The sequence below is a fragment of the Magallana gigas genome, chromosome 3, assembly GCF_963853765.1.
Source record: "Magallana gigas chromosome 3, xbMagGiga1.1, whole genome shotgun sequence".
Taxonomy (NCBI): Eukaryota; Metazoa; Mollusca; class Bivalvia; order Ostreida; family Ostreidae; genus Magallana; species Magallana gigas.
Window position 1 is genome coordinate 11,671,343 of NC_088855.1, and position 8,518 is coordinate 11,679,860.

Sequence of the window (8,518 nt, forward strand, 5' to 3'; positions counted from 1 at the left end):
ATATATATATATATATATATATATATATATATATATATATATATATATATATATATATATATATATATATATATATATAATAAGCACAAACATTGCAATAACTCTCAAATTGACATATACCAGCCCATAGTGAATGATAAAGATATACATAAAGCACAGAGAAATTCACCTTGTTGGAGCTCCACCTCCGCCCCGGCCGGGGCTTGAAATCACGACCTCTGGAACCCATTCTCCTAGCAGTGACCGGCCACCGCGCTAACCACTGGGCCATCTAGGCAAGACAAAAATCTTGCTTTCGATGACGAAGGGAATTTAGCGCGCTGGTCGCTCACTACACGGTCGTTTGAGATACAGGTGGAATGCAGTTAAACGACAATTTGAGAGGATCGGGACGATACACATTGCATAGATATATACATATAATAAGCACAAACATTGCAATAACTCTCAAATTGACATATACCTGCCCATAGTGAATGATAAAGATATACATAAAGCACAGAGAAATTCACCTTGTTGGAGCTCCACCTCCGCCCCGGCCGGGGCTTGAACTCACGACCTCTGGAACCCATTTTCCTAGCAGTGAGCGGCCACCGCGCTAACCACTGGGCCATCTAGGCAAGACAAAAATCTTGCTTTCGATGACGAAGGGAACCAGCGCGCTAGGTTCCCTTCGTCATCGAAAGCAAGATTTTTGTCTTGCCTAGATGGCCCAGTGGTTAGCGCGGTGGCCGCTCACTGCTAGGAGAATGGGTTCCAGAGGTCGTGAGTTCAAGCCCTGGCCGGGGCGGAGGTGGAGCTCCAACAAGGTGAATTTCTTTGTGCTTTATATATATATATATATATATATATACTTTTGTGTAATTGTAGGTATAGATTAAGTATAAACATCAGGTGATTATTAAAGCACATATACCGGCAAATCGGGACATAGCCGTATTTTGAACAATGTATATTAAGGAAATTTGTATATTCATTTTGAGATTTTCAATTGCTTGTCACAAGTTCAGTTTAATCATTGTTTAATTTTTTCATTATGGCGACAAACCTTTACATATGTTGAATAGTTGATAGATTTTGTATCTGTTATGTTTTATGTTTCTTACAGTAACAAAATATATGCATTATGAATTTGTCTACGAAATTGTAGTTTTAGCAGTTTTTTTCCTACAGAAAAAAACATTAAAAAACAATATTTTCTACTTTGTAATCATAAGTAAAGACTAAGAATATACATTTTATTAGGTGCTAATCAATGTATTTATGTCAGTTATCTTAAAGTTCATCCGTTGATAGCATGTATTATTATAATGACTCATCATAAATGTTTGAAAAAAATCGAGGATAATCATGTTGTTATTTTTAATTGATTGTTACAATTTCACTTTTTCACTTTCCGTTTCATTTCGTTTCATTTTATAGATGTGTTGAGAGTTTTTATTGTGTGGCTAAAACACACAATCTTGTACATACATTTAATTTCTTATTGATTTGAAAAAGTTGCTTTCTTATAAACAGTTACTGTTATGAAATAAAAGTATTTACTTGTATGTACTATTTTGTAATGACTGAAATATGAATAGGTCAGCAAAATTGTAATTTTTACAGTTTTTTTTTAATAAAAGTCTTTTGAAAACATTTATGTGCTACTTGTAATCATGAGCCCGAACTAAGCATAAGTAGTAGTGAATTGGGAGATAATAATAATTTCTATGACATATATTTTTATTAGCATTGTTCGTTCATAAAGGAAACACTTTGTCGGTATTTCTGTTAATCATATATAAACGATACAATAAAATTCCGTATCTTCTTTTTTTTTTGTCGTTAAGGTATATCACTCCTCATGTTTTGATTTCATTGCGCAGATGTTCATTATATTTTTAATGAATATGATTCTATTAATTTAAACCTCACAAAAAGATCATCATTTCATAATTACACAACATTCGAAAAGAAAACCCATTTGAGTTCAAGAAACGAACAAGTTTTAGGGGGAACTATTTTCTCGTGCGGAAGGTTTTTTAGTCGAAAATGACAGAAACAAGCAATTTTATGAGTTTTCAATATACTTTTCTTTTTATTATGCTTTATTCTCATTTTTAACATTTGATAGGTTTTTGACATGTTCTATAGGTTCTCTATGACTTGTACTAAACTAAATTTTGAGAGAATGATAGACGTTTAGCATGAAATCATGCAAATATATAGAAAATGTCTGAATTTTTTAAAGCCAAATTTTGCAATAATTTTACCTTTGAAGCCATGTATCTAAAATTTGAAATCACTGACTACCATGTTTTATTATGTCAAAATGATACTGAATACATATGTAGGCAAACTGGATTAATCTTCTAAAATTCTTGACATTCAAAATGTTTTTATTTCAAATCAAATTGTAACTATTATAAAAATTGTCTATTTTAAGTGCAAAAAGGTCATACAAACATTTATGCAGCTTCATGCAATTTTTTTTTCGTAATCCCTCTATTCAGTGTGACCATTGTACATAATTAAAAACAACATTTTATGAAAAGAGTTTGCTTAATCAAAAATTCTGACAACAAATCCTAATCCGGCTGAAATCGCATTTTAGGTGCAAAAAGGTCAAATTTAATTGACCATAACTCAGAGGGATGAACACTGACCTCCCATTATCTTTGTATTATTTAAGTGTGTTTTGTCTACAGATTTCAATAGAATACTTCTCAAGAAATTCTTGATACAAGAACATTGAGGAGTGGGATACCTTAATGATATTAATATAAAATGGCACCAATGAGTTAAGTAGTTTGGTGACTTATGAACAAACACGGCTATTGATTTTTTTTTACCATTTTCTAGACATTTCAAGATTAAAGAAAATATATATATGTACATGCACTAGTAGTATATCGATTATTTAACTATACTAGCGCCAGTGCGTGTATGATTATTTTAAATCCGGTTGAACCTGAACAATTACCAAAGAAATGTATATACATTAAATTTAATAATTTAATAGCAAAACAAAACCAACATGATTAAATTGAAAATTTAAAATGAATATTAATTATAATTAATTGATGAATATCAAAGTATAAATAATTAGAAATAATGTCAATGTCCTACGAAGACCGATTGTAGCCTTCGTTTTACACTAACGTTTTATGAGCAGTGTGTACAACATTTTCACTGAAACTCACTGACACAGTACACTTCTAGTTGAATTGTACAAAGTGTACATGAACATTTATTTGAAAATGTACACATATAACGATGATGTAGAGTGTATGTGGGAATTTGCAATCACACTGTACACTCTGTACACTTCTTCTTTCATGTGTAATCTGTCGATGAGGTAGCAACGGACAAAGTACCCGTTATTTATTTTTTGTAAAATTGAGCGTTGCTGTACTTGAATGCTTAGAAATGTTGTTAAAATTCATGAAATGATTTTCAGTGATTATCAATAGTTAGAGAGATGTCTCTTGTTGAAATAGATATGCAATATGTTGGCCCTTATGGTTTAATACATGGAATCAGGAGTAAAATGCGAATTCGAAACTGGTGACTATGACTGTTGTATTGACTTTACACAGTGAAATTGCATGTTACAGACGGGAGGTAAAATATCAAGAAAAGTAGGTGAATGGGACATAGTAAGCTATACAATAGCAGGTTTCTGACATGTGATGGTGCAACATGCACATGGTACGGAATGTCAACCATTTGCAGGGTATTATCTTGGGGAGGTCAAAAAGCTGAAAAAATCATTAAAATATGCGAACTATGAAAGGGTCGAAATCTCATGAAAAATTAATATAAAGAAAATCGTACCTGTTCTGACTAGTACTTTACCTCAGAAATGTGTAATTGTCTGATAAGGAGTGAATTAAAGGTATTTGTGCTGAATGGGAACTGAGGAAATTCTAGTTAGAGAGTTTTGATAACACAAATCCCCTTGTTACACTGAATTGTATAAATAAAAACAGTCCACTGCTTCCTGAGCTTCAGAGAAAATATTTTATCTCATACAACTTTTTTTATCAAACGGGCGATAAGTTATCAAATTCTTCAGGTCAGAACTATTTTTGACATAATCCCTCGCTTCAACGCTTCATTGACCTAGTTTTGAAGATTTTCCTGTATATTTCAAATCAATATTTATTCTACTAGAAAATAATTTTGTCAGAGATTTACTTTATAAATCATGACGGACAACAAATAGGGGTGTAGTTAATAAAACTGCAAATCACGTTAGCTATTGACAACGCGATGCATGATGAAAACTGAACGGTTTGATTGTGTTCACAAGAATTTACCGTAGTAATGCCTACCAAGACTTTTACTTTACCACCAGCAAGAATCTTTAATCAATATTTTCAACTTCAAATCATAAGTAACATCAGCTAGTTTATCGTTCGAGTCAATATTCAAACAAACGAGCACTTGACTTATCAAGCCTGCGATATTTTTATTTAAGTTACTAAGCCCTAAGAAATAAATATTTAGAGATAAAGAATTGTTTCAAGGCCTGTTTCAGTTAAATTTTACATTTAAACAGCTGTATTTATCTCCAAAATGATAAAATAATTTGGACTGCGCAAGGTCACAATAAGACAAAGTAATCGATTAGGCTAAAAAATATCAATTCTTTATAATAGTTATAAATCAAACGGAATGAGATAATCAGAACATCTATTATTGTGTGATATTATATTTGCTTTGCCCAACTCGTTGAAATAGTTATACGATATTTTTAAAAATGTTTACATAAAAACCGTTGAATATTATAAAAATCGTTTTTATTACATTTCTTTGTAATCTAAATTGGATAACTCTCTACTTTTTTACATGTACATTCCTATCAATGTCTATTTTTTTTATGAAAAATGTACTCCGCTGCTATGTTAACAAGGCCAAGAAAAACGAAAAACTGAAAAAAATGAACAGCTACCAAATGTCCTTATACCCCAATAAGCTTTGTTATGCAGCACAGATGTGTTGTTGTTGCGGTAATTAAAGTACCAAAGAAAATAGCACAAAAATTCCTACTTTTTGAAAAGTTAATAGCAACGGTAATCAATTTAAGAAAAACAAATTCCGAGTTGCACTAAAGTAATTCACAAACTTGATTTTTTTTCTTAACAATCACATTAAATAATGATTTCATAATAGTCTGATTTTTTTTCTTAAATTTGAGAAAACTCAAATCTCTGCATTTTCCAAAAAATCTAGTGATGATATGTACTCGATTTTAAAAAAAATTAAATTATCTCAATAGCAGAATTAAGTCAAATCTTATATATTGTGACGCGGCTCGAAACGTTAACAAACTTCGGGTTTGAATAATTTATTAGACAATAGCGTAATGTAGCGCAACTTCTTTGGTGTTGGAAACTCACAGGAAATAAGTTCAGTATACAAAAACGATATAAAGTTTATTAAAAACTAATGTGTGATCATTGACTAAACAATGAAATGAAATTAAGAAATTCAAACACTCGTTAAACTAGTTATTACCCCAAATTTTTGTTATAGGAAACTACTGGTAAAAATTTAAATTAACTCTGGCGAACAGTTTGTGGTGAATCAACGCCACCAACAATTCTTTATCACCACCACTCCCGTTGTCCTAAACTATGGTAAATCGACGCCACCAATAGTTTCCCAAATGATAGTAAACACCTGTAACTCGGTGTAAAAACATCACCAGTAGTTAAAACTAATCCGTAATTAATAAAAGTAATTTTCAAGAATTCCAGATGAGCACCGTAGATAATCCGGATTTCATCCAAATCTACCAATAAAACTAATCCAATCATTAACCATAAAATTACCTTTAAATTAACCAACTAACCAATTACAAAATTAACCAATTCATGATCGACTCTTAATTGTGCCCCTGACATCCTCAGGATCTTAGAAGAACTGCAAAGCTAATTGTCGCTGCAACGATTTATAAAGGTTGGTGCTGTAATCAAAAGGCTATAAACACACTAGGTGTCATCATCTTTCCCGACTAGCCACCCCCCCCCCTTACTGACCAATACGCAGATTGTATTCCTAAGGGCAAAGTCCACGATTCATTTAGGTATCCCACTCCTCAATGTTATTGTATCAAGAATTTCTTGAGAAGTACATTTATATCATTGAAATCTATAGACAAAATATACTTGAAAAATACAAAGGTAATGGGAGGTCAGTGTTCATTTCTCTGAGTTAAGGCCAATTTAATTTGACCTCTTTGCACCTAAAATGCAATTTCAGCCACATTAGTATTTGTTGTCAGTATTTTTGATTAGGCACTGAATAGAGGGATTACGAAAACATTTTGTACGAAGCTGTATAAATTTTATGTGTGACCTTTTTGCACTTATAATATACAATTTCTACAAGTTACAATTTGATTTTAGCATTTTGAATATCAAGGATTGTATATGATGTATCCAGTTTGCGTAGATATGTATTCGTTATTATTTTGACAAAATAAAACATTGGCCTCAGTGATGTCAAAGTTTAGATATATGGCTTCAAATTTAAGGTTCTCGCAAATTTTGGCTTTAAAAAATTCAGACCTTTTCTATATATATATGCATAATTTTATGCTAAAAGTCTATCACTCTCTGTAAATTTAGTTTTGTACAAGTCACACAGGACCTAGAGAATATGTCACAAACCTATCAAATGTTCAAAATGTGATTAATGAATAAAGAATAATAAAAAAAAAAGTATATTGAAAATTCATCATATTGCTGGTTTCTATCATGTTCGTCTAAAAAACCCTCCACACGAGAAAAAAGTTCCCCCTTAAACTTCTTTGTTTCTTGAACTCAATTGGATTTTTTTTTTATGAATTTTGTGTAATTATGAAATGATGATCTTTCTGTAATGATTAAATTAATAAAATCATACTCATATTAAATATAATTAACATATGCGCAATTAAATTAAAACGTGAGGAGTGAGATGCCTTAAGGGAAGTGTTTATTATAATTTACAGCTGAATTCAAAAACTTAAAACATAATTAAAGTTTTACATGACTGTATAACTATTTCATTCTTAAAATTATTTAGTCCCTAAATAGATTATAACATAACCTACTAAATGGGTGTTTGAATAATACATAGAAATATAAAAACAAAAACATGCAAGCAATTTCAAAATTTTGAAACGTTTCTGAACTGTTATGTTAACATCAAATTTATTAAATACAACTACATCATCAAATTTGTATTGAATTGTGTCCGTAGCAGGTCAACAAAGCAGGATGGGCAAAAAATGTTGATATAGGGGGTATGCCATGTTGTAATGGCTACCCACTTGTTGTTATCCTTTTGACGATTGTGGACATAATTAATTGTTAATAGATCAGTTCAAAAACAGTGTTGTTGAAAATATATTAATCTAAGGTCTTTGATAATAAAGAATATTTGAGTTTGTCTCGTAATATGCGCGGTTATCAAAGCTCCCCCCCCCCCCCGCAATTATTTTACCTTATTGTCTAGCTCCGTGGATAATGTAGCCGGGATTTACATATCCGATTGCACAAGATTAGTTTTTTATTTATCTCCCTTTTTTCATATAGTAACGGAAAGAAAAGATTGGTTAATTAAGGAGCTGAAAATATTTTTAAAATTCGAAATACCCGCCCAACCTAATCCTTGTTTATATTATTGTGATATGTTTTCTCTTTCACAAATTTTTAGGACATACTACATTTATCTCGAGTTTATTCAGTATTTCAGTGTTATAAAATTATAGTTTGCTGCCGTTTGTTTTTTGCTTTTTCTTTTCAACAGATAGCTGAGTAAATGGCTCGATGATGGTGACCTGGATAGCAGCTACCGTTTGGTTACTGCATACGTCATAGTGGTCGAGACGGCATAAATGTCACCTTCAATTTAACCATTGAAATGTTCTTAGTATGTAGTGAGTTTGTCGTAGTTGCTGTTGATGTATATTGATATATTATGTGGACTAATAGGCCATTTGAGGACAGAATATCAAAATTATTTATTACAACTTTATTATCAATTTTACTTTGAATTGTGCCCGTAGCACGATTGCGGTCGTCCCAGTGTGCTACTTTTCTAAGCAGGGAGGGCATGATATGTTGATTTAAGGGGAATGCCATGTTGTCGGCTACCCCATTGTTGGTACCTTTTTGACCACTGTGGACATTACCTGCTAACTTGATAAATCGGTTCAAAAACACTGTTGTTAAAAATATACTAATGTAAGGTCTTTGATAACTCAAAAATAACAACTTATTCACTCTTCCTATGTCATTGCTGCTTGTAAAATGGAATTCTTCATTATCTGGAAAACACGCAAAAGAGCTATCAAATATACGTCGCTTACGCGTTTTCATCTTTATTCGACTTATCCCAACCACAGAGTTCAGAGAGCACACAAGAAGAGTGAAGTAATTCGCCAATGATTCGAAGATGACAAAAAGTTTCTCTAGCAGGAGCAAATTCTAACTTTGGGCGACCTAGTCCAAATTAGTCTTCGCTATCATGATCAATTTAA